Below are 17,764 nucleotides of genomic sequence, written 5' to 3'. Positions count from 1 at the left end.
AAAAAATCACAACAAACGCAAAAAAAAAAAACAGATTAATCTTGCGGGTTCTACACAAACCTTTGGATGGGGTTCTGTGTCCAATGTGGACCGGATTACTATATCAGGATCTTTCTTTCCCTACCTAAATGAGCTCAGTTAAGTAGACGTTTTCCTATTTGCCTCAGTATTCAGGCTGTTGCAATAATAAAACCCTCTCACTGTTTTGTACAGTCCCTCACAAGTCACAAACAAAAAAAATTAATCAATTATTAAATCCTTAAAGCGTCAAAATCAAATAAGAATAAATTTATAAATGGTCAATAAAATTGTACATAAAATTGAAGATCATAAAAAAAAATAACAAGTAAATAAAATAAAAAAAAAAATAAATGAAACTAGGTTATCTACTACTATGACTACATTAATTTTATAACCAAAATAAATAGGGGTTGGAAAATAAATTGAATGGAGGCGAATTGCCTCTTTTACGCACGCGCCTAACAGCGGGCTTTATTTCTGACTGTATGCCAGTCTTGGATCCTCTCGCAGTGTGGACTTTATGGGCTGTAAATCTCGTGGAACGTATATCGTCTCCACCGGGACACCATCTGTTCCCGAACAAAACAATTAATATACCAGCACTCAATGCGTCCCACACGTATATCACCCAACTTAGGTTGAAGTCGATGCTGCAATTGTTCAGCAGCTATGTGTCCCAACTTGGACAGGGTGTTCCACAACATGTACTTTTCTTGGTACCAATTTGGTGGTTACCCAAAACGTAACCCGGCGGAACGCCGTATGGGCGAACGGACAGAATAAATTATGCACACGCTTACCGATGTGAGCTAGTCGCTTTGGCTTTCCTCCTAGGGCTTGTTCAATTTCAAGCAGAAAAATTCCTTCCGCAATCACCACGGCACCTATTGAAATTTACACACATTAACTCCTTGTACATTCATCGTCCTCTTATATACATCATTGATCCATTTAAACTCACTTATAAATTTGCCGTTTGCTTATTTATTTCTGCCTCCAATTATATATTTCCCATAAACAATCATCTATAGGGCACCACTAGAGCGTTAAATAGCCGCGAAAATCTGCATAACTTCGTTACCGCCGAGACTTTTTTTTCTAAAACCAATATGGACGATTTTGGCTACTATTCTCCTTTTTATAATCTCGGTTCTCCCACATTTCACATCTACTTTCAATGTGTGGGTTAGTTTCCAAAACTACTTTCTCTTTTTCTCAACTGAAAGTTGTTATTTTATTTTTTTCAATTTCTCATTTTTTAAATTTCTCATTTTTTTTGCCATTTCTCTACGTCCACCAGCTTTCAGGGATGGCACACGTACCAACCCTGTACCAATTAGTTCATCGTAGTGTAACAACGCCGGAACCAACATGACATCTGGCACTTGTACATCTACATAGCAGCGCAGCACCATTCATTCTTCATTTCTGACAAAACCCAAACGCATTAGCACATCAAGCCGGCAAGAAGACAATAAAACAAACCCTTGCCACATAAAATAGGAGAGAATCGCTGTGTGCACTGTCCATCGCCGTCAGAGGACTATTTAACACGGTCCCTGGCCTTACAAATGTGTCCTCGCCGTAAATTCTGCTGGCCCAAAAAAAATTAGCTGCAAGAAAATTTGTAAACAATAGGTGGTGCATTTTGGCGTGATAACCAATTGATGGTTCACGATCCATGTGGTCAGCAGCCCTCACGCAACAAGTTCATATTTAACTCTTCTGCAAGAGCGGTCAAAATTACAGTCTCAAAGTGACAACATATCCGTTGATGCCATGGAGATAATAAAATATGAAAATTTACCACCACTAAAATGGCAAATGGGACGAGTGGTTGAAACTATAAAGGGCCTACCAATCTAAATGCATGCATGCACTTTCACATCTCTGTCTGGTCGCCTTCTAGCCGCTATCTGTGCTAATAGATTGACGATGCACTTTTATGTAAAGGGTGATTTTTTTGAGGTTAGGATTTTCATGCATTAGTATTTGACAGATCACGTGGGATTTCAGACATGGTGTCAAAGAGAAAGATGCTTAGTATGCTTTGACATTTCATCATGAATAGACTTACTAACGAGCAACGCTTGCAAATCATTGAATTTTATTACCAAAATCAGTGTTCGGTTCGAAATGTGTTCATTCACCGTAACGTTGCGTCCAACAGCATCATTGAAAAAATACGGTCCAATGATTCCACCAGCGTACAAACCACACCAAACAGTGCATTTTTCGGGATGCATGGGCAGTTCTTGAACGGCTTCTGGTTGCTCTTCACTCCAAATGCGGCAATTTTGCTTATTTACGTAGCCATTCAACCAGAAATGAGCCTCATCGCTGAACAAAATTTGTCAAAATTTGAACACATTTCGAACCGAACACTGATTTTGGTAATAAAATTCAATGATTTGCAAGCGTTGCTCGTCAGTAAGTCTATTCATGATGAAATGTCAAAGCATACTGAGCATCTTTCTCTTTGACACCATGTCTGAAATCCCACGTGATCTGTCAAATACTAATGCATGAAAATCCTAACCTCAAAAAAATCACCCTTTATGTGTGAGTGTATTTACATTAACCTTTTTTCTACATGAAGCACCTAAAGAAATTGCCCTCTCCCGGCAAACCAGAGTAGTTCTGGCTCCTGTAGGTGAGCAAGCTCGTTCCGGTCCAAAAGACCGATCACCCGTCGAACAAGGTGTCCATTGGTTATTTAAAGGCGCCAATTACTCGCCTTTTCATATCGAGCATCATATGAAATCAGTATTTGTGCAAGAGCCGGTGCCGCCCGACTTCTCACTGAGACTCTCCGCTCGATACCGTTGATTGTCCGCGACTGCCATTGCAGCTGCTCCGTATGGAGCATCGCACTATCCGCAACCAGTGGACGCGCCCGATAGCTCGCAGCTAAACTTCTCGTGATAACAATGAACATCACACAGATCTGACCTCAATCTTCCGGTCTGTATGGTCCTAATAGATATCCCGTAACAGCCCACACAGTTTTGGAATGCTCACATCCCCTCTTTGTGACCATCTATCATACGTTGTTCTGTGGGCCTGGCCCTGAAAACTTAGCTTACATGTCGCTGCAGGCATACCCACAGATTCCAGTTTCCCTGAAATGTGTAAGGTAGTTCCTAGTCTCGTAAGCTCGTCCGCTTTACAATTGCCACGAGTGTCGCAGATCTCTCAACGAGATAGATGAACAGTTCAAAATTCACCTGTTCCGGGTGCCGGGCCACAGAGATGTCCCAGGGAATTGTTAAGCGGACGAGCTTGCGAGACTAGGAACCACCTTTTGTGCTTAGAACTACTTTCTCCAGGGATTTAATGGCTGTCTGAGAACATATTTATGCCAATCGTCGTTATGACATTATATCTTAGCCACTTCAACATGTCCTTAATTGAAAGGATCTCCGTTTGATACACACTGCAGTGGTCGGATAATCTTTTCGTTATGACGAGTTCTAGATCTTTAGAGTAGCCATTCTTACACTTCCTTAATTGCAAGGATCTCCGCTTGATACACACTGTAGATCTTTATAGTACACCCCAAAGTCCACCTGGTCGTCTAGTTTGGAACCATCCGTATAGAAATCTATATAACTTATTTTACCAGTAGTTCCATTCGGTTCTATCAGGAATAGTGCCACAGTACTTTTTTTTATCAAAAAGCGGCTCAGATAGGGTGTAATCCACACTACCTGGAACATCAGACATAGTATCATGGATGACACAATGTCCGTAACCGCCACATGACCAATTATGATGCTCCCTTAGCCTCACGGCAGTGGTTGCAGCAATTTGTCTAGCCACAATGTCCAGAGGCATTAGATGTAGCAATAAATTCAGTGCATCAGATGGTGCCGTCCTCAGTGCGGCTGTGATTTACAAACAAGCCATCCTTTGGATCCAGTTAAGTATTGAACAGTAGGTAGGCTTTTGAAGCGCCTTTCACCAGACCATAAGACCATATAGCATCAACTGATTTTTTAAGATGTGTATAGCAGAAGCGTGGACCAAGTAACAATTGCAACAAGCGACTGCAGAAGTTGGCAAATTGCCTCGAACCAGCACATTCCATTTATAATGGCAATCCCATGGCAGCCGGTTGTACGTACCGGATTGACCCGATGGAATCTTCATCGGCAAGGGCTGCTGCCTCAGTGTACGTGTTCGTCTTTTTTCGTCATGGGAGAGGCACATCCCGGAGTGCCTTCTCCGTATGCTTTTGGTCCGTGCCGGGATTGAAAAGAACCCCGGACCCTGGTTCTGTTCCGTTTGCCAGAACCGCCTTCATCATCGGTCAGTGTCGGTGAGGTGTAACAGGTGCTTGGAGTGGGTACATTTCCGTTCTTGCTCTGGCCTAACTTCGCTACGGGAGTATAGTCATACTGGCTATGTCGCTAGGTGCTGTGCGAACATAGCCAGCAGTGGGTCACAAGCGTCGCCGTCGTCGCCTTCGGCGTCCTCGTCGTCGGACTATGTGACCCCCCCGACCTCTCCCGTACGGCAATTTATGCAAAGACAGCACCCTAGCCCTACTATTGCCAGGCCAGTGTCGGGAAATGTATCGTTCCTGCAGTTAAACTGCAATGGACTGCGAGGCAAGATTGATGAGATTGTAGATTTTATGAGTCGGAATAGCATATCGGTCGCAGCGATCCAGGAGACAAAGCTGACTAACACCTGCAGCTTGCACAGTTGTCACGGCTACAATGTGCTACGTAAGGATCGCTCAAGGAATGGAGGTGCGGGATTGGCCTTCGTTATACACCATTCCGTGCAGTATAGACCTATCTCGCCTGCGCTTGACGCTAGTGACCCATACATGGAATGTATGGGGGTAGCAGTCGGGTCTGGTACTGCCGAGATAGAGATATACAACGTGTATATACCGCCGGTTGGCAGCTGTGCCCCGATTAATGGCCAGGCCTACAGCCCCGACATAAGTGGGTTGCTATCTGGCCATGGTCGTCTGGTTCTGGGGGATTTCAATGCACATCACTCGTCATGGCATTCTCCCCTAGGCAACGACCAGCGTGGCATAGCTTTGGCAGAGCAGATAGATAGCTCCACGTTTTGCACGATGAATGAGGATGCCCCCACTAGGATTACGAGGAGGTGCAGCAGCTCGCCAGACATCTCAATCGCATCCCCTGATCTCCTGAGTGACGTATCCTGGCAAGCCGTCATCTCTTTGGGGTCAGACCACCTCCCCATAATCCTCACCATCGACCGACCACCCGACTTCATAACCTCTGAGCGCCGAACGTTCATCAACTACAAGAAGGCCAATTGGACTGGCTTCAGAGAGTATACCAATCGCCGCTTCAATGAACTGCCACCCCCCTCTGATGTGCTTGTGGCCGAGAGGAAATTCCGAGACATCATCAACACAGCAGCCGCTCGCTTTATACCAGCCGGTCGAATACCGCAAGTGCGACCCAATTTCCAGGCGCAAGCAGTGGTACTCGCAGACGAGCGTGATGGGATTCGTGCTATGGACCCCGCTAACCCCAGAATCAGCGAGCTGAATCTGGAAATAAACAGGGTAGTCAACGAACACAAGCGGAATTTGTGGCTGGAACACTTGGAGCAATGTAACTTAGGCACCGGTGCAGGCAAATTGTGGGCCACTGTTAAGTCTCTCTCGAACCCCGGTAGACGGGACGACAGGACCTCAGTCACTTTTGGCGAGTTAACCGTGACTGATCCGAAGAGATGCGCCAGGTTGTTCAACCGTCAATTTATCGTGCATCCCGAGAGAGACAGGGCAAGGAGGAGAGCCATTCGCCGTATTCGTGGTCTCCGAGCCGATGAACAGCCATCACAATTTACCGTGGGCGAAGTTACGAATGTCATCCGTGGCGCCAAATCTTCCAAGGCGTTGGGCCCCGACGGAATCTCTACGTTGATGCTGAAGAATCTGGATTTACCTGGAGTTGAGTACCTTACCACTGTCCTTAACCTGTCATTGAACACTCTTATAGTTCCCGATGTCTGGAAAATGGGCAGAGTGATCCCGCTACTGAAGCCTGGTAAAGACCCGAGTTTGGGGGAGTCGTACAGACCGATCTCCCTTCTCTCACCAGTGGCTAAGACGCTTGAGGCATTACTCCTCCCGAGCCTCGTAGGAGAATTTCCATTCGCCGAGCATCAACACGGATTTCGGAGACTGCACAGCACAACAACAGCTTTGCATGCCATCACCACACACATTTGCCGTGGCTTCAATCAACCCAGGCCATGTGATAGGACGGTCCTCGTGGCATTGGACCTATCGAAGGCATTCGACACGGTCAGCCATGCCAAATTATTTTAGGACATCGCCAACACGTCCCTCCAGCCAGGCCTTAAACGTTGGGTCGCGAATTATCTGTGTGGCCGCCAGTCATTTGTGGAATTTAGGGATAAGAAGTCAAAACACCGTAGAGTGAAACAGGGAGTTCCCCAAGGCGGGGTGATATCTCCGGCTCTGTTTAACCTCTACCTATCCTCCATCCCACCTCCTCCAGACGGCATAGAGATCGTATCATATGCGGACGACTGTACGATCTTGGCATCAGGCCCCCCACCCATTGATGACATCTGCGATAGGTTGAACGTCTACCTCAACGAGCTTGCCTCATATTTCGCTGCAAGAAATCTGAAGATATCCGCCACCAAATCTTCAGCCACACTGTTCACTACAAATACGCGTGAGGTGAATTCTGAGCTGACTGTGATGGTCGATGGAGAATTGATTCCGACCATCAAGTGTCCCAAAATACTTGGCGTCACATTTGACAGCTCCTACACTTTCTCCCCACATGCCACAGCAATCTGCAATAAAGTCAAAAGTAGAAACAAGGTCCTCAAGTCACTCGCTGGCAGCACTTGGGGTGCAGACAAAGAAACCTTGTTGACCACGTACAAAGCAATTGGCCGGTCTGTGGTAAGTTATGCAGCGCCAGTGTGGTCACGTCAGCTTTGTGACACGCAGTGGAATAATATTCAGATCTGTCAGAATGCCGCCCTCCGAACTGCGACGGGCTGCCTCCTTAGTTCTCATGTGGACCACCTCCACCAGGAGACAAAGATCCTACCAGTGCGAAGACATAACTACATGCTGTCTAAGCAATACCTTTTGGGCTGTTATCGCAGAAATCATCCAAATCATCATCTTGTGGATAGATACCCACCGCCCAGAAGCCTTAAGGTAGATCTACATGATCTAGAGCGTGAGGTCCAGCGCTACAAGAGAGAACCTCTAGATCAAGCGGCATATCAAGCGGGTCTGAACAACATTCATGCAGACACGGTAGCAGACGCGTTAACTGGCTACCGAGTGAATGTAGTCCTTGGAGAACGACCGCCACCCATTGCACACGAAGAAATCGACCTCCCCCGGCAAACCAGAGTGATTCTGGCTCAATTACGTTCCGGCAGATGCAGCCGCCTCAATTCCCACAGAGCTAGGATTGATGCCGACGTGCAAGATGTATGTCCCGACTGTAACCAGGGACCGCACGATACACGTCACCTGTTTAACTGCCCGGCCAGACCCACTCGACTCAGACCCAGATCCCTGTGGACGCACCCCATCTTAGTCGCAGAGTTCCTGGGTCTTGACACTCAACAGAATCAAGCAGACGAAAGATAGTACACAATAAACTGCTACAACAACAACAACCATATAGCATAATAGGTCTGACAACTGCAGTATATGCCCAATGCATGACACGTGGTCTTAACCCCAACTTTTGCCAATGGCTCCCTTGCAGGTGTATAGGGCAAGAGATGCCTTTCTTTTCCTTTCCAAAATGTTGGATTTGAAGTTCATTTTCCTGCCCGGAAAAACACCCAGATATTTTGCGTTTTCTGTAAATGGAACATTCTTTCCTCCGAAGGAGACAGGTGCTACTGTAGGCAACTTGTATCTCCTGCTGAAAAGAACTACTTCTGTCTTGCACTGTTTATACCTAGACCACCTTCATAGACACTTCGCTGTTGCACGTAGAGCTTCCTAAGGTATATCTCTTAGAGTGCTGAAAAACTTTTCCCTAGCCGCAATTGCCACGTCATCATCATACGCGACCGCTTTTTTTCTTCCAGAGATAATAATATATTGTTAATGGCTATATTCGAAAGTAGAAGAGACAGTACACCTCTTTGAAGTGTTCTCTGCTGACCCATCTTTTTAGATCCACATATCCCAAGCCTGACGTAATGCATCTTTTAGTAAGTAAGTTATTAATAAACTTTCTTACTGTAGAGTTGATGCCTAGAAACTCCAACTCCTTCATGATTGAGTCGGTTTACATTATTGAAAGCACCTTCAATATCAAGAAATGCTATGTTGTGTGCGCGCTTCCAACGGTGGGCAGACCCCTTAGGCTCTTGTTTTACACTATTGTGAATGACGTCGGCACACGATAACAGCCCTGGGTGTGTCCTATGTTCAGTGGTTGAAACGGGTGGAAGGGGAGGAAAAGCGTCAAGGAAGGACTGGTCGAAAGTCTGCCATGACGGGAAATTTGGGAAAGATGGCTTACTTCCTTGCCGGTTTTCCTTCTCTTTGATGTCAACGATTGGAGCTGGCAGACGTGTGCGTGAAGAAGAAAATACAGTGCTTTCACCTGGCGAAATAATTAAATAAAACACGATAATCAATTTGGACGCTTTTGAAGCAGAAAAACCCCTTCACCACCGATGGTGGGAAAGTGCATTTTTTTATTAATAGATGGCAGTAGCGTTTATTTAAACACGGTGAACATTTTTTTCCCCTTGTTTTAATTATCAAACCTGTGAACAATTTCGAAGGCTGTAAACGCTCGTAAACCATCACCTAATATACACACGAAGCATATGAACCTGCCAGCAGAATCACAACGAAAGCGCTAAGCAAGCAAAATATCGGTAAAAGTCACAAACTCATCGTTCCCACCGTCAGCCACCAGCACCGCTCCAGTCCAGCGTGGGAGATCCAGCATTCTGCAGCCCTCCTGGTTGCAGCGGTATATCCAGGACTAGGACACTGACGGACGACTTAAAACAGATACAAACATTTTATTATTTTACAAATAAATTTACATATATATATTTGTGCCTAGGAGAATAAGCGAAAGCAAAGAAGAATATAGAAAAGTGTTACTTACTGTTCGGTTAGACAAGGGAGTGCTCTTCACGGTAATCTTGTCCCGGATATAGGGAACCAAATAGGCGCTAGGATATGAGCTCTTATCTTAGGTAGGTCCTAGACTTTAGATTGGGGTTCCTTGACCCCGTAGCCACTTGTCCAACCTAAAAGGAAGCCTGAAAAAGAAGAAGAGTATAAGGAAAGAAATATATTAGTAAGAGCCAAGAAAAAAAAAAAGGTACACATACATATATGAACATTTATACAAGACAGACGGACATAACGAATACTGTCTACAATACACGGACGGCCGTCTGTCAGTCAAAGAGACCCGCTGACCATTTTGAAGAAGGAGGGCGAATGAACTTCGAGGGGGACAATTCCCCGGCAAATGAATGTTATTAATAGATCTTGACTTCTATTGGTTTTTGTTTTACACTCCTTTTACAACTTCTCACTTTCCTGTATATTTTGGATCCTTCTTTTTTGTACTTTCACTCATTTCATTTTCTTTTTTCCAATTTCAAAATTTGATTTATTTTTGTGTGTATTCGGCTGCCAAGGAAATAAACACTTTCATTTATAACGTTTAACGAAAGATTAACCATGTTGGCTTAGGCTATTTTTAGAAAGGTGGTAGGGTAAAGCAAAAGGGGTAAGTAAAGGTGCTGATCAGGGGATGCCCAGCGATGCAATGGGGTATCAAGGAGAGACCCTTGGGGAGTCTCTGAGGGAGGGCCAAAAGCTTGGCGGAACACCAGCCAAGCAGCGTATCGGTAGGCTGCCATGCTGATAGGTGATTCGTGAGTGTGACGTGCAGTTGGGTTTCCTTTTTTTTCCTGTTCAAGTTACCTTTTTGTGTGTCGACTTATTTCCGCCTCGGTACATGTTTGATTTTAAGACCGGTATGATTTTTTTGGTATAGTGTTAGGAACTTCCCTGGCAAGAACCACCCCCCATCCGGCGAGCGATAGCCGCGCAAAACGCCAGCATACCGGCAATGCAAAAGGGGACAGTTCCAACCTCTATCGGCTGGCGATTTATCGTCCAGCCTGTACCCACCTTAGAATTTCACCATAACAAAATGGCGCCCAACGTGGGGCCCGAGCTAAGTCCTTTTAGTGTCAATAGTTTTTGTTTTGTGTAGAAAATGTCTTAGTTTACTTGTTAGTCAAAGATGAGTCCCGTTTAGGTCATTTAAGAGTCCCTAACGCGTTTGCTACATTTAAGACCCAAGTTAAGCAGTCTTTTTCTAAACAGAATTTCTTTTGGGGTACGATTATTTTAATCCAGAAGTCTTGATAGCTTCTTGGAAGTAAGCTTTTAATTGCTTTTTGGTTTTAATTTAGTTTTGTCCCTAATATCATTGCATTAGCCCGTTCATTTTTTTTTCCTATCGGTTCTACACATTATGTAATCGCCAAGTGGAAGACGTCTCATTTGGTGAAGTCCCGCCCAGTCGAGTCGAGAGACTCTGGAGGACGAGAAGCTTCATCAAAGGAGGCGGTAGATACTTGGAGATTACAGGATGTGCGTTAAAGTGACAATTTTCTCCTCGCCCTTGGTCTTGGTGACTAGTGGTAGCGATACCTTGTGTCATCAAATGCCTTTGGACTTGGAGGAAAATGTCTACTTCTGCCTACATCTTTCCATATTTAGAGTCAATGATATTAAAGTTAGTTATAGCCTATTTGATTTTGGACTTACCTTTTTTTATCACGGGATACACATTCTTCTTCGTCTTCGTACGCATTCGTGGCTTAGTCCATGGGCTGTAAGGCCAGACAAAGTTTTATGTTTCCACGTGTTGTCCATCGTAGCTATCTTTCCATGTTTCATCGTTTTTTTGTTTTTGCGTTTACACTCACGAAACCCTGGAATCAAAATAAATACCTATATTAGAACATGCATACACTGGCACTATACGATACGTACATCATTTTACCTTTACTTACCTTTTTGATAGTTTGTTACCTACCGCCGATCCATTACATGAATTTGTAGTCTTTTTTTTTTTCTTCTGGTTTTGCTTTGGTAGATTTATTCCCTTAGTAGCAGGAGGTTATCTATCTCATATCTCGAGGTACCAAATCATTTTTTTTACGCATTCTGTTTTTTTTATTTAGAGAATTTTGTTTTTCTTATTAGTTTCTGTCATTTAAAGTTTGACACTTAATTTTTTTTTTATTTTTGGAGTTTTCTTTATTTTACGACATTTCAGCTTCTTACCCGCAAAGGGTTTTCCTCTTGGCTATACATTCAGCATTTGCAGTCATAAAGGAGTTTTCCTTTTCGGCGATATATTTTTCCTTTTGAGTTTTTTACAGTTTTTGGCTGTTAGTCACTTTACATTTCGATTTTGGCATTTATTTTTTTTATGTTGGCAGATATATTACTCTAATGGTTAACACTCGTTCAGCAAATAGGGAAGATTCTGGCCATTCCAGGATGCAGCCAGGAACTTCTCAGAATTTTCCGGTGAGCACAACCCAACCAGCTGTGACTTTCACTACCACAACAACAACAACCACAATGTCAGCCAGCAATGCGCCGATCGCATCTGCGCGTTCATCCGTCGCTCCACCAATACCACAAGGCATGGACGATTTGTCACGGCTATTGAATAGCACATTCAGCTCGCAAGGGCATGTATCATCTCCAACTTTTAGCCCACTCACTGGTCTCAACGTCCCAGTGCCTCCAGCAAACCCGACTATGAGTATTGGCATGCGCGAAATTATCTCTTCAGCCGTTGGTCTAGCCCGAATAGAGTTCGAGAGGGAGCAGACTGAAAGAATCAACAGCTTGATACCTACCATTGTTGAAGCTACTAAACGATCGTTAGGAGTGGGTAATTCCGTTCCTACGAACAATGTACCAATGGCTCAGCTGGCAACAGGACAGCCTGGAAGACCACTACTAGGCCAGGGACAGCACATGTCTTTGGGGCAAACGCATCCGCCTAGGGGTTTGTCAGATATGCAGGCGCCAGTAGCTCCACCAGTCTCGTCATATCAACAGGCTGGGGCCGTATACTCACAACCACCGCCTTTTGTACCAACCACCAGCACTGTCCCACACTCATCTATGCCAGCACCACCAGTTTCGGAGGCCGGCGGTCTCAGCGTGCCATCGGTGTACTGCAATTCCTGGGGTTCAGCCCAGCCAAACTATTACACGCCATTGAATGAGAGGCCACAGCAGCCTAACACAAGTGAGCCACCGCCATATTTGCAGCCGCCGTTGCAACCGGCGCATTTTCCAGGTCCTTCTTCACATTTTGGAAGGCCTGGAGGCAGTACACACACTGATTCGACCAGCAAGCTAAATTTGACCAAGTGGGGTATTAAATTTGATGGCACCTCCAAAACCATGAACGGGCAGGAGTTTATCTTTCGAGTAGGAGAGCTTAAAAGAGATTATGATTGCCCGGAAGGCGAATTCCTAACTAAGTTTCACCAGCTCTTGGAGAAACCAGCGCTAGACTGGTACTGGAACCACCGCAAGTTTGTCCAATTTCGATCTTGGGAAGAAATTGAGAGGGCTCTGCTGACGCAATACCAGCGGTTTGAAAACGAATTCCAGATTCAAACACAAATTCTCAATCGTCGCCAGCAGCCCCAAGAAACATTTGAAGATTTTTATAATGCGGTGATTCAGTTGCGAAACCAGCAGAAGCAACCCTATCGAGAGGCGGAGATGGTGGAAATTATGAGGGGCAACCTGAAAACATCATTGGCACAGATGATATTCTCAGTGAGAGTTAACGACTTGGGGAGCTTCTACAGAGAAGTCAAAAGGGCAGAAAATCTTCTTGCAAGCCAACGTCAACAGTAACTAATCTAGGGCCGCAGCGCGTTCACGAATTAGCCTGGGAGGAAGAGTTGCCTTCGGAGGCCATGGAAGTGGATGCAATTCAAGGCAAAACAAATCTGAAATGCTGGAATTGTGGTTTGGAAGGTCATAGCTGGGTGGATTGTGCCGCGCCTAGAAAATTCTTTTGCTACAGGTGTGGTCATGATGGAGTAACCGTCAGAAACTGCCCGAAATGTCAGGGAAACCGACAGAGGATCCCACCTCAGACTGGAGAGGTGCGGTCGACACCAGTTTAACTCCAGTCCCAGCCCCTGATAGAAAGATCACCCTTCTTAGGAACCCCCAACAGCATACGCATAGTTCTGCACTTGTCCCAAAGCTTAGAGAATTGAAGCCTTTACATGTCCGGGTACAAGAGTATAACGAGGCAAAGGCGAGGATGTTTGGGATCTCCAATAAGGTAAAGAAAGCGCGCGAGCGTTACAAAAAGAGGAAAGCTCTACGGCGACAAATTGCGGCCGCATCGCTCTACGAGGGTGACGACACTCGCTTTTATACACGGTTAGTTATTAATGGTCAAGAAATAGAGGGTCTGCTCGACAGCGGTGCCACGGTATCCTGTTTGGGGAAAGGTTGCGTCGACTTCGTCGGCCATGCGAATCTAGTGGTACATCCATTCCACTCATATATACATACCGCGGATGAAAGCCCTCATAAAATAGTAGGTCGCGTCACGGCCACGGTTACTTTTAATAAAATGTCGCATGAAATAACCTTCTTTTTGGTGCCGTCTTTGGGAAGGTCGCTTTTTCTTGGCATAGATTTTATGCGCAAGTTTCAGCTTTTTGCCCAAATTGAGAGCATCACCACCAACAATATCAGCCTTTGTGAAGAAGCTGACGGCGGTATCAATGATGACAAGAAAGTCCATGTGTTGTCAGACTTCCAGTGGAAACGCTTGGAGGATGTCATGAAAAAGTTCCCCTGCTTTACTAAAAAAGGCTTGGGACGGACACAGTCTGAGATACACACAATCGACACTCGTGATGCAACTCCAGTTAAAAGTAAGCACTATCCGGTGTCACCAGCTGTGCAGAAATTAATGTATGCGGAGTTGGATAGGATGTTATCCTTGGGTGTGATAGAGCAAAGCGAAAGTCCCTGGAGCCATCCAGTGACACTTGTCCGCAAGGGCGAGAAAAATAGACTATGTGTTGATGCTCGCAAACTTAATGCTCTCACCGTCAAGGACGCTTATCCTCTTCCGCATATTGAAGGTCTACTCAGCCGGCTTGGTGACACCTATTTTATATCTAGTGTTGACCTAAAGGATGCTTTCTGGCAGATACCCCTCGACGAATCCAGTAAGGAGAAGACAGCCTTTACGGTGCCGGGGAGGCCTCTTTATCATTTTACCGTCATGCCTTTTGGGTTGTGTAATGCAGCCCAGAGGTTATGCCGGTTAATGGACAAAGTGGTTCCCGCAGCACTAAGAGACCGTGTTTTTGTTTACTTGGATGACCTCTTGGTGATTTCACCAGATTTTTACACTCACCTGGAGTTGCTGAACTGTGTGGCTGAATTGTTAGCCAATGCGGGGCTCACGATCAATGTGGCAAAATCAAAATTTTGCTTCAAAGAGCTCCGATACTTAGGCTATATTGTTGGTGGAGGTACTCTCAAGGCGGATCCAGCAAAGGTTGAAACTATAGCGCGATTTGACTACCCAAAGACGGCCAAGCAAGTGCGAAGTTTTATGGGCGCTACCGGCTGGTATAGGCGGTTTATTCCCGAGTACGCGACGATAGCTACCCCGATCTTCGATACTCTTAAAAAGGGTAAGGCTTTTGTTTTTACCGACCAGGCGAAGGCTGCTTTTGATCAGTTGAAACAGGCCCTGATTACAAGCCCAGTACTCTCTCACCCGAGCTTTGATAGACATTTCTATGTGCAATGTGATGCCTCCGACCGGGGAATAGGAGCAGTCCTATTTCAGAAGGATGACGAGGGCGGAGAGCATCCCATTGCATATTTTTCACAGAAATTAACGTCCGCTCAAAGGAATTATTCAGTGACGGAGAGAGAGTGCTTGGCTGTGGTTATGGCAATAAAAAAATTCAGGCCTTATATTGAATTAATGGCTTTCACCATAATCACTGACCATAGCAGCCTCAAATGGTTGATGTCCCATAGGGATTTAAGCGGAAGACTGGCGAGGTGGAGCCTCCATCTTCAGTCCTTTACGTTCGATATCGACATAGGCAGGGTACCCAGAACATTGTTCCGGATACCTTGTCTAGGTACGATATGGACGAACTTTCTGCGGACTTAGGACAGTTGTTGGATCTCTCCTCGCCAGCCTTTAAGTCTGACGCCTATCAAGAGCTTACCCGGAGTATCGAAGAGAACGCGGCAAGTTTACCCGACTTTCGGGTTATCGATGGTGTCGCCTACAAAAGAACGCGACATTACGATGGCGACCCATTGCGTGAAGATTTCGCATGGAAGTTGTGGATGCCGGCCGAGCTGACTGAACAAGTCATTGAAAGGGCTCATTGCCCACCTACATCGGCTCATGGCGGGTTTCACAAAACTTTGCACCGTGTAAAAGAGTACTTTTACTGGCCAAACATGGCTGTGCAGGTGCGAAGTTTTGTGAAACAATGCCAGGTTTGCAAAGAGACGAAGCCGGCAACCACAACTTTACGTCCACCCATGGGCAAAGAATTTGAAGTGGAGCGTCCATTTCAACGCATTTACGTTGACTTCCTCGGTCCCTATCCGCGTTCCAAGTCCGGGAATTCCTTTATTTTTATTGTTTTAGACCATTTGTCTAAATACGTGCTGTTGAAGGCAATGGCTAAGGCGAGTGCCAAGAATGTGGTAAAGTTTCTGATTTCAGAAGTTTTCCACAAGTTTGGCACTCCAGAAGTCATTGTCTCCGACAATGGCAAACAGTTCATTAGTAAGGAATTCCAGGACTTGGTTAAAAATTTCGGTGTTAACCATATGAAGACCGCTACCCATTCGCCACAGGCCAACGCGTCGGAGCGCGTTAACCAGTCCGTACTGGCCGCGATAAGGGCGTACCTCAAGGAAGACCACCGCGAATGGGATAAGCACCTTTCGGAGGTGGAATGTTCGCTGCGCTCGTCGGTGCATAGTGCAATAAACGTGACGCCTTACTACGCTTTGTTCGGCGTTAACATGATAAATCACGGCAGCGTTTACAAGATCGCGCGTAAGCTTCAACTACTAAATGACCCAGATATCGACCTTATTCCTAACTCGGAGAATATGGAGCAGACCAGAGAGCTGATCAGAGCTAACCTGCATAACGCCTACCTTAGGGGAGAAAAATCCTACAATCTTCGTTGCCGACAAGTTAAATTCTTGCCCGGACAGGAAGTGTTTCGCCGTAGTTTTCGGCAAAGTAGCTTTTCTAAGGACTATAACGCGAAACTCGATAAAAAGTTCTTCAAGTGTAGAATTGTGCGGCCTGTAGGGACTTCTCTATACGAAGTGGAGGATCTTCAGGGTAAATTTTTGGGCGTCTTTCACGCCAAAGATTTAAGGCAATAGTTTAAGGCCATGGGTAGTAGTCATAGGTTTAGAATTTTAGGTTTAGGTAAATGAATTACTTTTTGCTTTGAATTGCATATGAACTTCGTTATTTTGTTATTGCTATTATTTTTGTTTTTATTATCCGTTTGAATTGCCTTGAATGGCGTACGGATTGCTTTTTATAGGCTAGGCTTTTGATATAAGGTCGTTATAGAGAATTTCTTTTTGGTATACTATTATCTTAGGATGGGATAGCATAGTGTCCCGAAGCCAGAGTGGCGTAGCGCTCTTGGCAATATGTTTCCTTTTTCTTCTTTTTCCTGAACCCCGAATTTTGATACCTTTTTTTTTCTTTGGCTTGGAAGAGAGCGTACTTCTCTGATGAATTTGTTTTTGAGTCACGACTTCACTTTTTTCTGTCAGTTTTTGTCTTTTTATTTGTTCTGATGATTTTCCTATGCGCATGTGCAAGGCGCAAGGTTTATGGCATTTTCTCTACACGAGGTTCTTTATTTTAGCTCACGCGTTCGCTGCATTGGCGGCTGTGGCTTTCCCCACTTTGCTTACTGGCCAAAGGTTCAGTGGTGAGCCCTCTACACCAATTCTTGGAGATGGGCGCCGGAGTTTTCGTGACCGGAGTACCACAGAAGCTTCCTCGGGTTGTGATTCCATCGTGTGCTGACGTCGGTGGGCGGCCAACTTGTGACGTGTCATAGACCTCCGGAGCCTACCCCCCTGTGCCCCAGCGAAACTATGACATTAGGATGCACATCGTAGTAAGGGGGGAGGACGAATGAGGAATATGAGCTGCCAGGCGACAGTTATAGCTGATGGAATCACAGTGTGAGGGAGACACAAGGCGAATTCACCGCGGTAAATAAGCCGGAAACGCGGTATCCGGTGACGATGACTCTGGTACACATCTCCAGATGGGTGGTCAGAAGCACCACGTATGCTCTGGGGTTGGTAAACGGTATGGGGAGGGTGTCAGCCACCAATGCCTACGCAGGCTCTTAATTCTCAACCAAGACTTCTCAGCATCGAATTTTATTATTTTTTTTTCATAATTACCTGATCGCATCTTCTTACCTGTGGGCTTTATTATTTTTTTTCTCCTTTTTTTCACGCAATTCCTAAACTTTTCAAAGCCTAATCCCGTTTTTGGAGCGCAAGGGGACACCACGATTCCTGTCTACGGACAGATGTTCAAGGAGAGTGAAGGATGAAAGAGGGACT

General features: G+C 45.3%; 1 protein-coding gene and 1 long non-coding RNA gene across 2 annotated transcripts in view; both read right to left on the bottom strand.

Annotated features, from left to right (window-relative positions):
• LOC131994214 (uncharacterized) overlaps positions 1-17,764 on the bottom strand; it is a 47,076-nt gene that overhangs the window by 16,215 nt on the left and 13,097 nt on the right. The window lies entirely within an intron of this gene.
• On the bottom strand, positions 8,683-17,760 carry LOC131994216 (uncharacterized). Its single transcript, XR_009396539.1, has 3 exons — positions 10,856-17,760; positions 9,168-9,324; positions 8,683-9,057 (listed from the first exon to the last, which is right to left on the bottom strand). It is a non-coding gene; the product is annotated as an uncharacterized LOC131994216 (long non-coding RNA).

This window comes from Stomoxys calcitrans, chromosome 1, assembly GCF_963082655.1.
Source record: "Stomoxys calcitrans chromosome 1, idStoCalc2.1, whole genome shotgun sequence".
NCBI lineage: Eukaryota > Metazoa > Arthropoda > Insecta > Diptera > Muscidae > Stomoxys > Stomoxys calcitrans.
Note: the sequence above shows the minus strand (reverse complement) of the source record. Positions and strands in the feature narration are given on the sequence as shown.